The sequence below is a fragment of the Diospyros lotus genome, chromosome 5 (genome assembly GCF_014633365.1).
Source record: "Diospyros lotus cultivar Yz01 chromosome 5, ASM1463336v1, whole genome shotgun sequence".
Taxonomy (NCBI): Eukaryota; Viridiplantae; Streptophyta; class Magnoliopsida; order Ericales; family Ebenaceae; genus Diospyros; species Diospyros lotus.
This window is the reverse complement of record NC_068342.1, coordinates 31,849,443-31,870,779: the sequence shown is the minus strand read 5'-3', so window position 1 is coordinate 31,870,779 and position 21,337 is coordinate 31,849,443.

Below are 21,337 nucleotides of genomic sequence, written 5' to 3'. Positions count from 1 at the left end.
ATGTTTTCAATATTTATTGAAAGTTTATATATTTTTTATATCTTCGTTTGTGAATCCATTTTCCGTGCATCGCACGGGTGAAAAACTAGTTTATATAATAAAACACATCAATAAGTGCTTTACAATTTGAATAAATTAAATTAAAAATTAAATATTAAACAATACATACCAGTCTGTATTCTACAATTCCAAACAAATCAAATATAAAAAAAAATAAATATCAAATAATGCACAATAACCAATATTTTGCAATCTAAAAGAAATTAAAATTAAACTGCACACCAATTAGTGTTATCGACATTAACGGGGGAACCCTGGTTCAGGGTCAGAGAACATTGGGTTCTGGATCATGAGTGGTCGAGAACCCTTGTTTTCCCAAACCTTTGGTTCCCCAACCATGCGTGGTCGGGAACTCTTTGATTTTTATATTATTTTAATTAAAAAAATTATTATAATAATACAAATAAATGAATTGTTTTTTAATATATGCATCTTTAATAATGATATCAAAGCTTCCAGCTTTGACATCATTATATTAAATGCTATAGAGCCCACATTCGAATGCATGAGAGAAAAAAAAGAGAAAGCATGAGAGTGACATCCGAATGTGTTCCATGCCCCATCCGAATGTTAGACACAAAGGGTGAGAAACCCGTGTGAGAGACATCCGAATGTGTGGTCTCTCCATCCGAATGCTTTCCCAAGCCATCTGAATACATCATGCCTCATCCGAATGTGGCCAAGCATCTAACACATTCGAATGGCTCAAGCCTCCTTCAGATGCCTTAAGTTAAACATTACCATTTTCTTCCTTATACGCTCGATCACACCCACGCCACTTACACCTGACATTGACATTCCAATCTATTAAATTTCACAACATTACATTATAATCAGATTAATATCAAGGCATGCAAAATCATTATCGAGTCCCAACATTGGGTTACTAAATAAATTTACTATTTTTTTTTCAAATATCACAAATTAATCAAATATTCGCATACAAACAAATGTATAATCAAATATATAATCAAATACACAAATTAATTACAATATAATTAAAACCAAATACTTCAATATATAAAAAATTTATATAAAATACATAAATAAAAATTACAAACCTAGATTGAAGAGGCAGTCGCTGGATGCTGGAGGAGGGAGTTGCCGTCACTACTATCGCTACTGGTAGCCGGAGTTGGTTCTTCTCCGGCGCAGCCGCGCTGCTTCTCCTGGCCGAATCTAGTTCTTCTTTCTCGCCGCGGTCGTGCTGCTTCTCCTCCCCAATTTTGGTTCTTTTTCCTCGCTGTGGTCGCCCATTGTCACTATATCTCTCCCGCACACACTCTCTCTCTCAAACCCACCACTCTCTCTTTCCCTATTCTCTTTCTCACTCTTTCACTATCTCTCCCACACATTATCTTTCTCAAACCCACCACTCTCTCTCTCTCCCTATCTTTCCCACACACACACTCTCTCAAATCCACCACTTTCTTTCTCAAACCGTCGCGAGTAGTGTTTGTCATTCATGACCCCCTTGTCGCGAGCACCATCTGTCGTGCCCCTCCCTCTTCCGCTCACACTGCCTCGCCTAGTCATCCCTTCCACTGACCACATATGACAGTTACCCCCCCCACACCACCTTGCCCCTATCGTCGTCCTTCTTCCCCTCCCTCACCGTCATCGCACCCACGAGCCCCCTACATGCAGTCGTCCCTCCCATCCCCCTCACAGCCATGGAACCCGCCGACCCCCCACCCGTCGTCACCCCTCCCTTCCCCCCCACCGTCGTCACACTTGCTATTCCCCTTACCCATTTTTGATGGCATGGGTAGGTGAGTCTGTGAAAGATGGAGAAAGAGAGGCAGTGAATGAGGGCGGTGGGTCAGCTTATGTGTGTATATGCGTATGTGCGTGTGTATATATGTATGTATGTGTTTGGGGGTGATGGGGAAGGCAACGATGTTGGGCTGGGCCGAGAGGGGGTTACGGCGAATGGCAGAAGGGGGCAGTGATAACAGCGAGGCTGGGCCGAGAGGGGTGCAGCGAAAGATGGAGGGAGGGGAGATGATGGTCGATGATGGCGTGGGTGGGTGGGTCTGTGAGAAAGAAAGAGAGAGGAAGAGAGAGAGGTGGAAGAGAGAGAGGCAGTGAGGCGAGAAGAAAAATAGAGAGGAAGTGGGTGGGTCTGCGAGAGAGAGGGAGAGAGAAAGGCAGTGAGTGTTGCGTGGGAACTTAAATGTATCTCAACCATTGATAGATATTCAAAATTAATCTCAATTATTGATATAAAATGTGTCTTTGATACATTTGAGACATTTTCAAAATTTCTCGTCTAATTATATATATATATATATGTTCAAACAAGTCAATGCACAACAGCCTCGTCCAATTTCCAATTCCCACCAGCCATGCATATATATATTTTAATCCTAAGTGATGCCTATATTCGCCGCTTCTAGATTGTTCTGCCCCTTTCTTTTATTTATTTTATTTTATTTTCTTAGCTCACCACTTAACCTATAATATAATAATATTTGACCATTTTTAACGTTTCATGAGAATTTAGTCCCATCAACCCTTGATGGCGAAGACACATTTATTCACATAACAACTTTGGAATAAGTATTCTAATCACGAGTTACATAAACATCAATAACGTTTCGTTACCTGCTAGTCTTCTCTATTTTCAGATTGTTACAAATTATCCCCTCATTAGTCATAATAGGTTTATTGTAATAATGCATCTTCACAATTATGGATTGTTCATGAGTATAAAACATTATTTTGAGGTGTCACTAGATAGTTTTGATGATGCAGAGTCGATCACATTCTTCTGTTTCGGACCAAGTACCTGCAAAAAGGGGGGGGGACTTGCTCCCCGTGATCCCTCCGACACTCAAGTCAGTTCACAGATTTTTGAGGAGTATAATAGTCATGGAAGATAATAAAAAGAGTCCCTTAGGAGTCGGATCCCCATACCTGTAGAGGTTGTCCTCTATTTATAGATGTCTCTTGGCCTTTCCTTTAGGAGATAAGATATCTTTCAAAAATAAAGGTCGATCCCCTTTCCATGGGGAGAACAGATAATATTCCCTAATAGAGATAATTCTTGGGATGTTGGAGATATTATTGGTTGACTGAATCTTCTTCTCTATCTCTTTCCAATTCAAAATCATAATAGAGATTATAAAGACACGTGGAGCTCCTAGGACTTGACACGTGGTGATTGCATATTGGCCTTTACTGGAACACATGACTCCAAGTTAATGGTAACCTCCTAGGGGTAGTACAGTAAGATTATCCCCTGTAAATATTCCCTCATCACTTGCCCCCCACTCCTTGAGCTGATCGAGTGAGGAGGTTGGACAACTAAAGGAGTAGTCATCATTGTTTTTCTGAGCCTCTGTAAAAAAGTTCTACTAAAAATTAGGTTAGCAATCTCGGATGCTGAATTCACTTTTCAAGTCTCTCAGTGCCCTTTCACTCTTCCCATGCAAAGGGTGATTAGGTCTTTCGAGATGATAGAGACGTTCGGGGATTTTCCTATAGTAGAAAGGGGCCAGCTCTCAAATTAGTACATATATATATTTTTTTATTATTATTTTTGGCCTAGGGCCGAGGCTATGTTGGTCGAGGCTGCATTCCTCATCTTCGGGGGTCGCCAGGCGAGGTTGTGGTGGCTGAGGCCGTGTGCCTTATCTTCGGGGCCGCTAGCCGAGGCTGCTTGCTTCGTCTTCAGGGGCCGCTGGCCGAGCCCGAGTGCCTTATCTTCGGGGCCGCTGGCCGAGGCTGCGTGCCTCGTCTTTGGGGGCCGCTGGCCGAGGCTGCATGCTTCGTCTCTGGGGGCTATTGGCCGAGGCTGTGGTGGCCGAGGTTTCCCTCTTTCGTTTGCTTTCCAAAGCTCATAAAATCTTGGCCCTTAACCATTTAGGTGTACTTGGATAAGCTCTACTATCCCGATAATATAGCTTTTTCATGTAAGCTTTAGCGAGAATCTTGATCTTTCAACTTTTGTCGGAGGTTCTTTCCGAACCGATAGGGGGTTACATCAAATCTTCTTTTTGTTTTGGGAGTGATTCCTTAATTGTTAGGGGTGGTCCCCTTTGAGCCTTCAATGGTCGAGGTTCGTAGCATCGAACATGTTCCTTAATTATTAGGGGTGGTCCTCTTTTGGTCTTCATTTGGTAGAGGTTCGTAGCCTCCGAACTGGTGCCTTAATTAGTAGGGGTGGTCCCCTTTGGTCTTCGGTGGTCGAGGTTCAAAACCTCGAACTCGTTACTTAATTATTAGGGGTGGTCCCCTTTGAAGATCATGTCTGATCTTATTCTTCTTTGATTTTGAGTTGTCAGGAGTTCAAGGATCATAAGTGATCATTTTGTCTTGAGTTATCGGGGGTTCGGGGCCCCCGAGGATCACTTCTGATCCTTTGTTTTTGAGTGTTCAGGGGTTCGGGGCCCCCCAAGGATCACATCTGATCCTTTGTTTTTGAGTGTTCGGGGGTTCGGGGCCCCCCGAGGATCACATCTGATCCTTTGTTCTTGAGTGTTCGGGGGTTCGGGGCCTCCTAAGGATCACATCTGATCCTTTGTTTTTGTGTTGTCAAGGCTTTTGGACCCTCAGTCTTTGTGTGCACATGCTGGCTTGGATTTGTAGTTGATGACGAGATTTTCAGGAATATCCATATTTTATTTTCGCGATTCGGCGAAATGCCTACATCCGTAATTAAAGAATAATAATATTTTGTCTTCGCGGTTTGGTGTAATGCCTACATCCGCAATTAAAGAATAACAATATTTTATTTTCGCCGTTCGACATAAAATCTACATCCGCAATCCGAAGTACCATCCACATTTTATTTTCACTGTTCGGCTTGATGCCTTCGTCAACAATAAGAAATAATGTTCATATTTTGTTTTCGCGGTTCGGTCTTGATGCCTACATCTGCAGTAGCCATCTCTACTGTCTTGTCACGCAAAGATGCATCCTACTAGCGATTGGCCATCTCTTTGAGGGTTCGGGGCTAGCCCAATTTGGCCCTAACAATCATGGAATAAAACCCCCATGGGTAGAGAGAGATGCTAGGCTCATCGGAAAAGCCATTTATTAACGTTGTAGCCAAAAAATAGGCCAGAAAAATATAATATATACAGCATGAATAAAATCAAGCTTCATCATCTTGAGGTTTTCGACCATCACTGCATGATGTTATCACAGAATCAGTTGCAGAGATCGGAGTGTACGCGATCATTCCTAAAGAGAATTCCACCATTTCTCATCAACTTGCTCTAAAGCAGATTTTGACCTGAAGCAAATTTTTCCTAAACAGGCAATGGTCGATTTCTCTACTAAACCGACCAGTCAGATTTACAATTGGTCTGATGGTTCGATTGGGTGCTTTGAGTTTAGAGATGCTGGTGGCTATAGCCACATTAATCCTGCGGAAAAGGAGATCAAAAGCTAAAGCAAAATTAACAGTACCTTGGTTATCAACAACTTTTTAGGGGAGACTAATTGCCTCGGTCTAGGTCTTTTGCGACTGTCACTTTGTAGATTATCGCTGTCCTTCGTTAGCCATTATCGTGGTCGGCCTTATGTTACTTACTTCAATCTTTGTTTTCTTAATTAGCCATTGCGTCAGGGAAAGACGAGAATTCAGCTCTTGATTTCACTCGTGTATTTTCTTTGAAGATAAAAACAAAGAGAATTCTTCCACAAAAGGCAAACAGTCACAGTAAATAAAACGAAGGCAGCATGATTACATTCTTAAAGCGCATCAAGAGACAGATATAGGATTAATCAATGAAGAAGCAAAATAAGAAGCCATCATCTCTATTTTCTAAGAAGACTGTTAAGCCATCGAACGGTCTTGCGCAGGCGTCATAAGCTGCTCCTTCTTCTACTCTGTCAATCGTCGTTGCTTGCCTTTGTTGCGCCTCTCTGTTTGTATATAATATAAATATACCACCTATGTAACGACCCGTTAGGGGGCCCAATATTTATTCAAGAATGATTTAATTAATTGTTGAAATATTTGATTAAGCGATTTTGCCAATTAATTATTTAATGTGGGAATTTAGAGATTTTGAAGAAAAAAAAATAGCATTTATTTCTTTTTAATGTTGGAGTTAAAGGAATTTGCCAAGGTGGCAATTTAGATTTTTCATTGAGAGAATAGTATTTAAATACCATTTAAATGGCATTTATTTTGTGGAAATTAAATGCAAGGGCATGAAGGTAATTTTGGAGTTTTATTTTTAATTGAGAGTGTTAATAATAATTTTTGTATTATTATTAATCAAGTGAGACTATGTATTTAAAGAAGAGTGAGAATCCATGTATGAGATGGAAATGGATTAAGAGTCTCCTAGTCCCAATAGGAGAAGGTTTCGAGAGTCTCCAAGTTCAATTGAGAGAGGGATTCCAAGTTATAAAAGGAAAGAGATCTAGGACTTTATGTCTATATATAGAGCCCATTAGCTTAGCTTTTCTTCACGTCGTGTGAAGAACAGAAAGACCAAGAGATAGTAGAGGCTTGCTAGAGTCTTTAGGATCGCTCCAGGGTTCGATCAAAGAGTTCTATCAGGCAAGTATTCTTCCTGTAATCCCTTCCAATACAGGTTCATATCAGTTTTGATTTCAGATTATTCCAGTTCTTCGTTATAGTTTTTAGATTTATATCAGTAAGCAGAGGCGTATATATATATATATGCGTATAACAGTGAAGTTATGAGTAAGTTCTATTACTCCTTATCCATTTTGGATTGCAAGTTCCATTAATCCTTATCCATTTTGGATTGCAAGTTCTATTAATCCTCATCCATTTTGGATTGCAAGTTCCATTAATCCTCATCCATTTTGGATTGCAAGTTCTATTAATCCTTATCCATTTTGGATTGCAAGTTCTATTAATGCTCATCCATTTTGGATTGCAAGTTCCATTAATCCTCATCCATTTTGGATTGCAAGTTCTATTAATCCTCATCCATTTTGGATAGCAAGTTCCATTAATCCTCATCCATTTTGGATTGCAAGTTCTATTAATCCTCATCCATTTTGGATTGCAAGTTCCATTAATCCTTATCCATTTTGGATTGCAAGTTCTATTACTCTAAGTTCTAATATCCGGATACCTTGTATCGTATCCGAATGTATCTAAAAGTTCTTTGAGTATGATATCCGGATGGTTTGTTTATACATCCGGAAATGTTAAGATAATATCCGGATGTCTCGCCTGATATCTGGATGCCTCCCTCAAAAGTTGAATTTTGCATTCGAATAGTCCCCAATTATATTGGAATGCATCAGTGAGATATCCGGGTGACCAGAATCATATCTGGATGTCTTAGTTCATATCCGAATACTTCCCAGCATATCTGAATAGCTTTTGCTTTGAATGTCAGTGTATCCGGATGAGCCTTCTTCATATCCGGATGTCTTTCATCATATCCGGATATCCTTCCTGATATCCGGATGACTTTTCCAGAAATCCAATTTAGCTTCCAATGAGTCCTAATTCAAGTTTAATTCAATTAATGTATTCAATACCTTCCAACATTGAATTCATAAGCCAGAACATGACAAGTTAATCATACCCATACCCTAAATCATAGTTCATTGAATCTTTGTATTCTAATATATAGATGAAGATCATATCATGTTCAGCATTATTATAACATGATCAGCATTATTTTGTGAGATTATGTGCATACATTTTGGTATGAGCATTGAGCATGACTTTATATGGAGCACCACATATCGTGTGCTAGCATTTATGTGAGCATTGCATTGCATTATGCGCGCCTGGCGGCTTGTCCACGGGGATCCCATCAGTTTCAGTTTCAACTCAGTTTATGAGTTGCTCGCTTGGTGGCAACCAGGGGGCTAGGGGCTTTGCCCACAGTATGTGCTTACAGTTTTTATGTATGCAGGCTTCAGATCAGACAGGTATGTATTATCAGATTATGTGGGCTTATGAGCCAAAGTTGCATACCTGCATTTAATTTACAGTTTATGTGCATTACATTTTTATGAATGCAATCAGACAGTGATTATACAGTACAAGTTCAGTCAGTTATTTATCAGTATCGATATTCTTCGATTCAGCTTCAGTGTTCTTTCCAGCTTATTACTTGCTGAGCTTTTGTAGCTCACCTTGTACTCTTCACCCCTCCAGGTTCTAGCAAGGGAGTATCAGATGTGGGGCCTAGCAGCAGTGTTCAGTAGTGTGTGTACGTGGAGCCGCTCAAGATTAAAGATGTCTGGGAGTTTGTTAGTTTATAGTGTTTGTCAGTTTAGATCTATTTTATATTTCAGTTGAGGGATTGTCCCTTGCTCAGAGTTTATGGTTTTTAGTCTGTATTGACTCAGAGTTTTTATTCCAGTTGATTGAGATGTTCAGTCATGGTATCAGATTTCAGATTATCAGTTAGTTTATCTTATTTTTCCCGTAGCACCTCTTCTCGGGCAGTTCTAGGAGAGGGGGTGTTACAACCTACTTCTTACCCAGAAGCTTTAATATGCCAGTATAATGGATAAAATTCTCTTTTCTCCATAATGCTGTACATGAGATTTTCTTCCAAGCTTCCTCCGAAACTTCTCATAATATAATGTAAGAGCGAAATTGATGGAAAAGTAACAAAATCCATAATATAATATGCATAATATATGCTTAGCAGTTTTGTCTCCACCCATAATGGTACGCATACATAGATGTACTTTACAGTATGTAATATATACATCATGTATGCACATCCTTTTGATTCAAATTCCACGAGAAGCCATTATACATAAATCAATGCTTGCACACATGAATTAATGGTGGATATATATAATGCCAACTTTTTCAATTTCCTCCCATTCATGCCAGTTCTTCCATTCACATTTGTATATGATGTATATGTGTGCCTATGATGCAAAACAATGGCAAAATTATTTTATTCTTGCTATTCCCGGTTGAATCTTCTACTATGCCTCAACCAGAACTTCTTACATATATATATGAATCTTTCGGCCTTCTCTTTCAATTATTTTTTGCATAAAACAATAATTGAAAAATAAAATCGTAGTAGGCACAAAAATATTAAAAGAACGAGCATACCCATGATGCCATCAGCACATGCATGTAATTTGTACGGCTTGAAATTGTACTTGGCAGACAGAAAGAAAAGATGAGGGCCCCATGGTGGGTGCCAATTGATGATGCAGAGCCGATCGCATTTTTCTGTCTTGGACCAAGTACCTGCAAAAGGGGGGGGGGGGACTTGCTCCCCGTGATCCCTTCGACGCTCAAGTCAGTTCACGGATTTTCGAGTATAATAGTCATGGAAGATAATAAAAAGAGTCCCTTAAGAGTCAGATCCCCATACCTGTAAAGGCTGTCCTCTATTTATAGATGTCTCTTGGCCTTTCCTTTAGGAGATAAGATATCTTTCAAAAATAGAGGTCGATCCCCTTTCCATGGGGAGAAAAGATAATATTCCCTAATAGAGATAATTCTTGGTATGTTGGAGATATTATTGGTTGACTGAATCTTCTTCTCTATCTCTTTTCAATTCAAAATCATAATAGAGATTATAAAGACACGTGGAGCTCCTAGGACTTGACACGTGGAGATTGCATATTGGCCTTTACTGGCACACATGGCTCCAAGTTAATGGTAACCTCCCAGGAGTAGTACAGTAAAATTGCCCCCTGTAAATATTCCCTCATCAGGTTTATATATAAATTTTGTATTACACTAATATATTTACTTAAGTAAATGGAAAATTATTTCTTCAATATCTGTTTCAATTTTCAAAATCTTTGCTACAGGGTAAGAAACATACTAATTCAAAAATATTTTGGCGCATATCTATATCTGTCTATATAAGTTCAACACCCCCTCATTTCATTTCACATGCATATAGAATGGTAGCACATAACATTTGATAATTATGCATGTGCAATGTATGCTTGTTATTGTTGTTTATAGAATGTCTCATGTTAGGACATTATCAGTTTTATGTAATGCCTATGACTAAATTAGGTTATTCACTTACTAATATATATAGAAATGAAAAATATTTCCTTTTAAAAACCATTTTCTTTAGTACAAGACTTGTCTACACCATAACTAAAATTTTACACAATGAAAGTTAACCTAGGGAATCCATTGGCTCCCTTCATCATCAAGCCATGTGATCTGTATCAGTCCAAGCTATGGTTTTGTTTGAATGGATGAAAAATATTTCTCATGTATAAGATTAATTTGGTTAGGTGATTAGATCATCAAAATCACTTTGTTTTCGTGAATAGTTTGGTTACGATCCATTAAATGTCTTTTAATTTCCTAATAAATGTAACATGTGTTAGTTGATCTCATAAGGTGATAATCAATTGCCTATTTATCACTTGATTCATCACTTATAGTCCTTCAAGAGCTGAATCAGTTGCATGTTTTACCAGTTGAATCCCTTAGTCGCTATTCAACCAGTTATCCTTTTGTAGAATGCTAAGTAGTTTATGATTTTAACTATGAAGCTTAGACAAATTCCATCCAAAATTTAAAATAAGTTTACCAATCTTACAAAACACATCATATTCAGGTTTAATTTAATGCATTCAACTCATTAAAACATCAAATTGACCTTAAAATCTTTCAAAAATATGAGTTATTCTATAAAGCCACGACTCTTCAAACTTTCAACATTTTTGGCCTCCTTATTAATGTTTATATGAGACTTAAAGGGACAAGAAAATAATGATGAAACAATGATTTGATTAGTTTGTTCTTGTTGTTGGTCAAGTCTTTCACTAGTTATTCAATCTTTTCCTATTATTAGTTATTATTATGAGATATGGGTTTGCATGAGTTATTCTTCATTTTCCTAAAAAAGTTATTTTTAGTTTGTTGATTGAACTTTTATATAGACCTGTTAGCGAGTCTAGGTGGTTTTGTCGTTATTCTCATGTGTATGGTATTTTGTTATTATTGAAAGATGCTTTTGAAAAGATATTTGAGGTTTGAAAAGTCAAAATAAATAAAGTTATAAAGAGATGGAAAAGTCAAAACAAGAAAGTGTAGTGATGTTTCAAAAGTCAAGTAAATAAATTTATAATTGATGGTTGAAAAGTTAAAATTAAAGGTTTTGAAAGAGACTGTCGTGGGTGTATATATATATATATGTTCTATGTTATATTAAATTGATATATTTATAAATGGGTTTATTATATAATATGTGTATGTATACAAGAATAGGGGTACAAAAGAAAGAAATTGGAGATATTTCTTGGGTGTCTTTGTCTTAGAGTGAAAGCTTCTTCTTCCCTTCCTTCTTTATCTATTTCTCTGATTCTTTCTTTCTCTTCCTGCTCTTCGAAGCTTTTGGAAGTGGAGGGTGCAAGCTCTAGCACTTTTGTTCTTTGATTCAGCAGCGGCCCTACTCCATTGCCTTATTCTTTCTTTGGTTCATCTGTCTAAAAATTTCTCAGGGTAAGTTCTTATTCCTCTTTTCCCTTTAGATGCAAGCTCTTAATCACCTTTTCAGTTCAGGATCATTGGTTCTTTCATTTCTTTGGGGTTTTGTTCTTTAAACCCCATTTTCACATAAAGTGGGTTTCACTTCTTTATTTTGTAAATCTTGTGGTTTTCTTTGATTCTTGATGAACCTCGTTAAAAGTCCAAATAAGGTTCTGGTTTACACTATATTTTCAAAGGAATGATGCTTTTCTTGATTAGAGTTAAGATTAATGCAAGAGTTTGGTGTATCTTGCACGTATTTTTGGTTTTGTACGTGTTGTTCGTGTTGCAGGGTGTTCTGTCGATTGACCGTTTTGCCTTAGACAGTCGACTGTTTGGTGATGTTTAAGGGTGTCTGAGGAAGGTTTATTCTTGCGATCGACCATTGTGTCCTTGTTTGTCGACCGTTTAGTGATGTCTGTGAAATGTGAGCACTAGCGGTCGACCAGATTTGTCCAAGACTATCGATCATTTGGAGTTTGTGTCAAGAAACTATTGACAACGTCCCCTATGGTGATACGAACCCCACGAAGGAAGGTGAGACCCAATGCTCAACATAATTCCTTTGCCAAGGATCATTTTAAAACATATTGTAATAAGAAAAACAAAAAGGATCTTGACTCGTTATCTATAAAAAGATAAGAACCAAAGGTATAAGAAGATTAGGTAGACGCCACACTCAAGATAGAAGAGAAGGATTGTGAGTGATAAGTTAAGAATGAATGCCACAAGATGAAATCTTGATAAGTTCGGAATAATTCGTTGAAGAATCAAAGAGAAAACTCTCACTATTAATATTGATCAAAAGTGCATTCCCTATAGGGTTACATTGGCTTATATAGCCACAAACAAAGTAGAAAAAAACACAAGATAAATGAAGTGGTCAAACATTCTCCCAATCAATCAATCACCCACTAATTTGGGCAATCAATCAATTAACCACCAATTGTGACAATCAATCAACCTTCCACCAATTTAGACAATCAATCAATCAACCACTAATTTGGACAATCAATTAATTAGCCACCAATTATGGCAATCAATCAATTAGCCACCAATTGTGGTAATCAATCAATTAGCCACCAATTATGGCAATCAATCAATTAGCCACCAATTTAGGAAATCAATCAATTAGCCACCAATTATGGTAATTAGTCAATCAACCGCCAATAGTGGCAAATTGATAATGCCTTGTTTGTTTCTTTATAAAATCTCTCCAAATTACATTAAGAAGCTTGGATAACATTAACAAAGCATGGACCCTCTTGAATACTCAATTCGGACAAATTATAGTCATGAACAAAATCTAAATTTGAGGTGTGTTCAATTAGCCCATTTAATGCTTCCTTCAATTTCTTAGTTCTTGACCTTGTCATTGGAGCTCCATGGATGCTTAATGGATCTTGTGAGATTTTAGCAACCTGATTCGCATCATTCCCTGTCTCTTGAAAATGATTTGTCCTCAAATCGTCACCTACATCAAATGGAGACAAATCAACAACATTAAAGCTTGCACTTACATTATACTCACCTGGAAGGTTTAACTTGTAGGCATTATCATTGATCTTTTCAAGCACTTGAAATGGTCCATCTCCCCTCGGAAGTAGTTTTTAACACCTTTGAATTGAAAAATGTTCTTTCCTCATATGTAACCAAACCCAATCACCAAGCTTAAATACAACTTTCTTGCACCTCTTATTAGTTTGGTTCACATATTGTTTAGTTCTCTTTTCAATGTTTTACCGTGCCTTCTCATGGATGTGCCTAACAAAGTCAGCTTTCTTCTTTCCATCTAAATTAACACGCTCATCCATAGGTAAAGGAGTTAAATCAAAAAGAGTTAATGGATTAAAACCATACACTACTTTGAAAGGTGAAAACTTAGTTGCTAAATGCACACTTCTATTATATGCAAACTCTACATGCGACAAACATTCTTCCCATATTTTCAAGTTCTTTTGTATTATAGCACGCAATGAGGTAGATGAAGTTCTATTAACTACTTCGGTTTGACCATCAGTTTGTGGATGATAGGTAGTAGAAAATAAAAGTTTAGTTCCTAACTTACCGCATAAGGTCTTCCAAAAATAGCTTAAGAACTTTGCATCCCGGTCTGAGACAATAGTCTTAGGCATACCATGTAATCTTACAATCTCCCTGAAAAACAAATCAACAATGTGTGAGGCATCATCAGTTTTGTGACATGAAATGAAATGTGTCATTTTAGAAAACCTATCAATGACCACATATATGGAATCCCTACCTCTTTTTGACCTAGGTAAATCCAACACAAAATCCATTGAGATATCAATCCAAGGTTCAGTAGGAATAGGAAAAGGAGTATACATATCGAGAGGTTTAACCTTAAACTTAGCTTGTTTACAAGTGACACACCTTTCGCAAATTCTTTCTACATCACATTTCATATGAGCCCAAAAGAAGTGTTCATGCAAAACATTAAAGTCTTAGATATACCAAAATGCCCCACCAAACCACCACCACAAGCTTTTCTAATAAGAAAATCACGCAAAGAACATTTAGGCACACATAACTTATTCTCTCTAAACAAAAGCCCATTATGCCTAAAGAACTTTCCAAATGCCACGCTCTCACATGCATTGAATATATTACTAAAATCAGAGTCATCAACATATAAGTCTTTAATGTACTCAAAACCTAATATTTTTGCATCTTAAAGTAGAGAGTAAGCCATACGTTCGAGACAATGCATCAGTTACAACATTTTCCTTACCTTGCTTGTATTTGATCACATAAGGAAAGGTTTCAATGAACTCCACCCACTTGGCATGTCGTTTGTTTAGCTTGTGTTGTCCCTTTAAATGCTTTAGGGATTCATGATCCGTATGAATCACAAACTCCTTTGGCCAAAGGTAGTGTTGTCAAGTTTCCAATGCCCTAATTAATGTATATATCTCTTTATCATATGTAGGATAATTTAAGGTTGCCCCACTTAGCTTTTCACTAAAATATGCAATGGGACGTCCTTCTTACATTAGAACAGCTCCAATACCTATTCTTGAAGCATCACACTCAATTTCAAAGGTTTTAGTAAAGTTAGGTAAAGCAAGCAAAGAAGCATTAATTAGTTAGTTTTTCCTTAAGCAAACTAAATGCCTTTTCCTGTTCATCTCCCCACTTAAAACCTACATTCTTTTTAATAACTTTAGTCAAAGGTGCAGCTAAGCTACTAAAATCTTTCACAAATCTCCTATAAAAGCTAGCCAGACCATGGAAACTTCTAACATTTCCCACACTTATAGGTTTCGCCCAATCTTGGATTGCTTTAACCTTTTCTTCATCAACCTCACTTCCTCTAGCACTAACAACAAAACCACGGAATACAAGTCTATCTATGCAAAATGTGCACTTTTTGAGGTTAGCAAACAATTTTTCTTCTCTTAAAACATCTAAAGCAAGTTTTAAATGTTCAACATGTTCATCTAAGTTTTTACTATAAATCAGAACATCATCAATGTAGACAACCACACATTTGCCAATAAAAGCACGCAAAACATGATTCATTAACCTCATGAAAGTATCAGGTGCATTAGTTAATTCAAATGGAATAACTAACCACTTATATAAACCATATTTTATTTTAAATGCGGTTTTCCATTCATCACCTTCTTTCATCCTAATCTGATGATATCTACTCTTAAGATCAATTTTGGTAAAAACACAAGTACCATGCAATTCATCAAGCATATCATCTAATCTAGGAATGGGATGTCGATACTTTATAGTGATATTATTGATGGCTTGACAATCAACACACATCCTCCATGACCCATCCTTCTTAGGCACAAGCAATACTTGGACTGCACAAGGACTCATACTTTCATGCACATACCCCTTCTCCATGAGCTCACTACCTTGCCTTTGAAGTTCCTATGGTTTCCTCGAGATTACTTCTATAGGCTGGCCTATTTGGAATTGATGCTCTAGGTATTAAATCAATTTGATGCTTGATTCCCCTTATTGGTGGTAAACCATTAGGTATCTCTTCAGCGAATACATCATCAAATTCTTGCAAAAGAGAAACAATAACACTAGGTAGAGAGAAGTTAAGTTCTTCAGTACTAAAACAAGTCTTTTTGTACAAAAGTACAATTATAAGCTGACTTAGAAACAAAGCTTTTTTTGTCCCACTTTCTCCCACATAGAAGTTCACTTGTTTTCTTTCCTCACTATTGGAAACTTTTTTTCTTTTTTTGCTTTCTTTTTCTCTCTTTTTTATCTCAATTTCTCTTGCTTTTGAACTCTCTCTCCTTTTTCATATCATTCTCTTTTTTTAACCACACTTGATCTTCATACACTTGTCTTAGGGATAAGGGAACAAGAGTAATTGGTTTTTCATTAAGTACAAAGGAGAATATATTGGTATAATCATCATGAATTGTACACCTATCAAACTGCCATGGTCGCCCCAAAAGAATATGACCCGCATGCATTGGCAACACATCACATAAAACCTCATCCATATACTTCCCAATTGAGAATGAAACAAGCACTTGCTTATTTAATTTAACTTCTCCACAATCATTCAACCATTACAGCTTGTATGGTTTAGGATGTTTCAAAGTTGTTAAATTTAGTTTTTCAACTAAGCAAGTGCTAGCCACATTAGTACAACTCCCCCCATCAATAATCATGCTACATACCTTATCATTGACATGACATCTAGTATGAAAAATGTTCTCATGTTGTACCTTCTCATCCACTTTGACTTTCACACTAAGAGCTCTCCTTTCCACCAAGAGCTTCCCATCAACCAGGTACTCAACACCACTCCCATCCTCCAAAGGTGGCATGATTCATTATTGGATTCATCTTCGGTTTCAATATCACCTTCATCTTTCAATATCATCACTCTTTTGTTTGGGTATTGAGATGCAATATGGCCTGTCCCCAAACACTTAAAGCATTTGATATCTCTATTTCTAAGAGGTGGAGTTTCAGATTTTACCTTGTTTGGTGCCCCTCCATTTTTGTTGTTTTTGGAGGTTTCGACTTTAGGCTTGAAATTAGACCTATCATCCTTTCTGCTCCAATTTGATTTCCATGTTGAAGAAGAGCCCAAATTCTGCCCAATTCGTATGGACCCCTTTCTCTTCAATTGTTGCTCCACTTTAATTGCCATGTGGACCATGTCATCCAACTCAACATAATGTTGTAACTCTACCACATCTACAATATCACGATTCAGTCCAACTAGGAACCTGGCCATGGTAGTTTCTCGATCCTCCTCCACATTAGCTCTAATCATGGCCATTTCCATCTCTTTGTAGTATTTCTCAACACTTTTGGAACCTTGATCAAGGCGTTGCAACTTCTAAAACAAGTCCCTATAGTAGTGACTTGGAATGAATCGCTTCCCCATAATAGCCTTCATTTCTCCCCATGTCTCAATGGGCCTTTCACGATTTCGCCTCCTGTTCAAAATAAGTTGATCCCACCAAACAATAGCGTAATCAGTAAATTCTACGACGACCAATTTTACCTTTTTCAATTCGGAGTAGTTGTGGCAATCAAAAACCATTTTCACTTTTGTCTCCCATTCTAAATAAGCTTCAGGATCATTTTTTTCCTTGAAAAGATGGAATTTGCATCTTAATGTTGTCTAAGTTGTTATCAATCCTATCTTCATGTCTAACTCCTCTATCTCTATCTCCATGCCTAAATCGGCCTATACCAAAATTAGAAGCACGATCATATTATCTAGGTCATCCCCATAGTCATCTTCATATCATACCTAGATGGATGCCTCTTTCTTTGTTACACAATAAGAGCTCTATGTGGCTGTCGCTTTTGTGAACTAAATTCAACTCTATTTATTCTTTTATTTATCTCATCAAATCTCATCTCCATTTGTGCAAATTTTTGCTCCAAGGATTGAAAGAAGAGTTTGAAATCTATCTTTTCTTGAGCTTCATTTTCTCGAGACATATTTAATAGCTTGCAAAAAAAAAAAAGTTAGGAAACCTTACAAACACTCCCTCACGTGTTTCCCCTCAAGATTGAAAACACTTACACTAGTATATTCTCATTGGCTTTTACCCTCTTATGAACTCACACTCTTTTGCCTTTTTCCACTCTTTAATCTCCTCTTTTAGTTCTTTATTGAACTCAAACGAAATCAATTAAAATTTTCCTTGCAATCAATCCAAACTCAACCAATCAGATGACTAAGAATGAGAATGAGTTAATTCGCAAAGGATAGAGAGTAGGAATAATTTATGAAGCAACAAGAACAAGGAATACGAAAGAATAGGATTGTTGTTTTTTATTTCTCTTTTTTTTTTTTGGTCGAATTGCACAAAATAGGCAAAATACACACTTTATGTAATCAAAAGATGGATATCAAGCAACCCTTCACTAGTTTAGATTTAGTTGATTTCTGAATTTTCTATACCACTCTTTTTCTTCTTCTTTTTTTTTTGAATTTCTAACTTTTCTGTTTTTTTTTTTTTTTTTGTATAATGGCAAATAACAAAATTTGAACAGATTAGGCTGAAGAAATAGGCAAAGTTGAAGAGACAAAAGAAAAAATAATAATAAACAAAGGTGTTGGAATAAAGAGAAATAATAAACAATGAAAGCAAATAAGGATATATCAAACTTGATTTAGAGTCAAAGCTCTGATACCAAAAGATGCGAACCCCATGAAGAAAGGTGAGACCCGACACTCAAAATAGTTCCTTTGCCAAGGATCATTCTAAAACAGATTGTAATAAGAAAACAAAAGGACCTTGACCCGTTATCTATAAAGAGATAAGAACCAAAGGTATAAGAAGATTGGGTAGACGCCACACTCAAGATAGAAGAGAATGATTGTGAGTGATAAGTCAAGAATGAATGCCACAAGATGAAATCTTGATAAGTTCGGAATAGTTCGTTGAAGAACCAAAGAGAAAACTCTCACTATTAATATTGATCAAAAGTGCATTCCCCATAGGGTTACATTGACTTATATAGCCACAAATAAAGTAGAAAAAAAGACAAGGTAAAGAAAGTGGTCAAACATTCTCCCAATCAATCAATCACCCACCAATTTGGGCAATCAATCAATTAACCACCGATGGTGGCAATCAATCAATTAACCACCAATGGTGGCAATCAATCAACCTTCCACCAATTTTGGCAATCAATCAATTAACCATTAATTTAGGCAATCAATCAATTAGCCACAAATTTAGGTAATCAATCAATTAACCACCAATTGTGGTAATTAATCAATCAACCACCAATTGTGGAAAATTGATAATGCCTTGTTTCTTTCTTTATAAAATCTCTCCAAATTACATTAAGAAGCTTGGATAACATTAACAAAACATGGACCCTCTTGAATACTTAATTTGGGCAAATTATAGTCAAGAACAAAGTCAGAATTTGAGGTGTGTTCAATTAGCCCATTTAATGCTTTCTTCAATTTCTTAGTTCTTGACCTTGTCATTGGACCTCCATGGATGCTTAACGGATTTTGTGAGACTTTAGCAACCTGATCGCATCATGGGGAAGCAAAAGAAGGCCTATTGGGCCAAGTTATAAAATTGAATCTACTTACTTGTGAAAGTTGTCTGGCAGGGAAAATGGAAAGAAAACCATTTGGCAAAGCGATTAGAACTGAATATCTATTGCATTTAATTCACTCCAACATATGTGGTCCAATGAATGTTAGGGCTAGGCATGGAGGTGTTTATTTCATTACTTTCATTGATGACTATACTCGTTTTGGTTTTGTCTATTTGATTTCTCACAAGTCAGAATCTTTAGAGTGCTTCAAAAGATATTTAAACTTACTAGAAAATCAATTAGATAGAAAAGTTAAAGCATTAAAAACCAATAAGGGTCGCGAGTATTTGTCTGAACAATTTAAATTATCGTGTGATCAAAAAGGAATTGAGAGACAATTAACCATTCCATATATTCCACAACAAAGTGGTGTTGCGGAAAGAAGAAATAAAACTCTTCTAGAAATGGTTAAGTCAATGATGGTTGGGGAAAAATTGGCATTCACCTATTGGGGTGATGCATTGTTAACAATTGTTTATCTACTCAATTTAGTACCCTCCAAATATGTACCTTCTACCCCATATGAGTTATGGACTGGAAGGAAACCTGATCTAAGTCATTTGAGACCTGGGGATGTGTAGTCTATGTTCATGATCCTTCTCACAAACATGGAAAGTTGGGTCCAAGATGCAAAAGAGTATATTTATGAGATACTTAGCACACTCAAAGGGATATGTTTTTATTGGTGATTAGCCAAGTGGGAGTGTTACCGAATTTGAATCTCAAGATTTTTTTTCTTAGAAAATAAGTTTCTGAGCAGGGGAGAGATAAATCAGAATTTGTCTCTTTATGAAATTGAGGATTAGGACGATTCAATTGTTCAAAATTGTCTAGTACATTTACCTAAAAATGTACCTAGTGAATTTGATCCAAGTGGGAGTGAGATGAGAGTTCCTGAATCTGTTTCACGTGAACCTCAAATTAGAAAAAGTAGTTGTGGACACATACCTCAGTATTGTTTCGATGTTGAAGGTGAAGCTTTTCTAATTGCCCCACAAGATGAGGAAGAACCTAATTTTGTCGAAAAGGCTCTTTCTAGACTTGCTAAAGAAAAATGGCCAAAGGCAATGGAAGAAGAAATTGACTCAATGAAATCAAACCAAGTTTGGACATTGGTTGATCTTCCAAAGGATCACAAGGCTATTGGAAATAAATGAGTTCTAAAAATCAAGCACAAAGCTAATAAATCTATTGAGAGATATAATGCATGTCTAGTAGCTAAGTGATATACTCAATAGGAAGGAGTTGACTATGAAGAAACTTTTTCTCCTATTGTAAGATTTACCTCTATACGTCTTATCCTAGTAATGGTGGCCAATTTAGATTTGGAATTACATCAAATGGATGTAAAAACGACATTTCTAAATGGCGAACTAGAAGAATAAATTTATATAGAACATCCCAAAGGTTTCATAAAAGAAGGTCAAGAGCACAAAGTGTGCAGACTCATGAGATCCATTTATGGAATGAAACAATCTTCCAAACAGTGGTACTTAAGGTTTCATCAATCAATTATCTCATGTGATTTTCAAATGATTGATGAGTACCACTGTGTGTATGTTAAAAGATCTAATGATAAGTTTATAATCTTATCTATTGATGTTGATGACATACTTTTGGCTAGGGATGATAAGGAATATTTTTTTGAGTATCAAAGAATGGTTGTGTTCCAATTTCGAGATGGACTTAGGCGAAGCAGCATATATTCTTGGTGTTAAGATCAAGAGAAATTGTTAAAAGAAATTGTTAGCTCTTTCTCAAGAGCCATATATTCGAAAGATTCTTGAATGCTTTCATATGCAAGATTGCAAGCCTGTAGATACTCCAATTGCTAAAGGCAAAGGCTTAACTAGAAAGATGTGTTCTAAAACTCCACAAGAAAGGAACAGATTGCTAGAGTTCTTTATTCTAATGTTGTGGGTAGTCTTATGTATGCTATGATGTGCACAAGACCAGATATTTTCTATGTAGTTGGTATGGTAAGCAGATATCAGTCAAACCCAGGCCAACCCCATTGGAAAGCCGTAAAAAGATAATGAGGTACCTAAATGGTATAGTGGATTATTCCCTCTGTTATCAAGGAAAAGATCTGCACCTTGAGGGATATACTAATACTGATTGGAGAAGAGATTTAGATGAAAGGAAATCTATCTCTGGATATGTTTTTCTACTTGGCAATGGAGTTATTTCTTGGAGTAGCGAGAAACAAACATGTGTAGCTTTGTCTACCATGGAAGATGAGTTTGT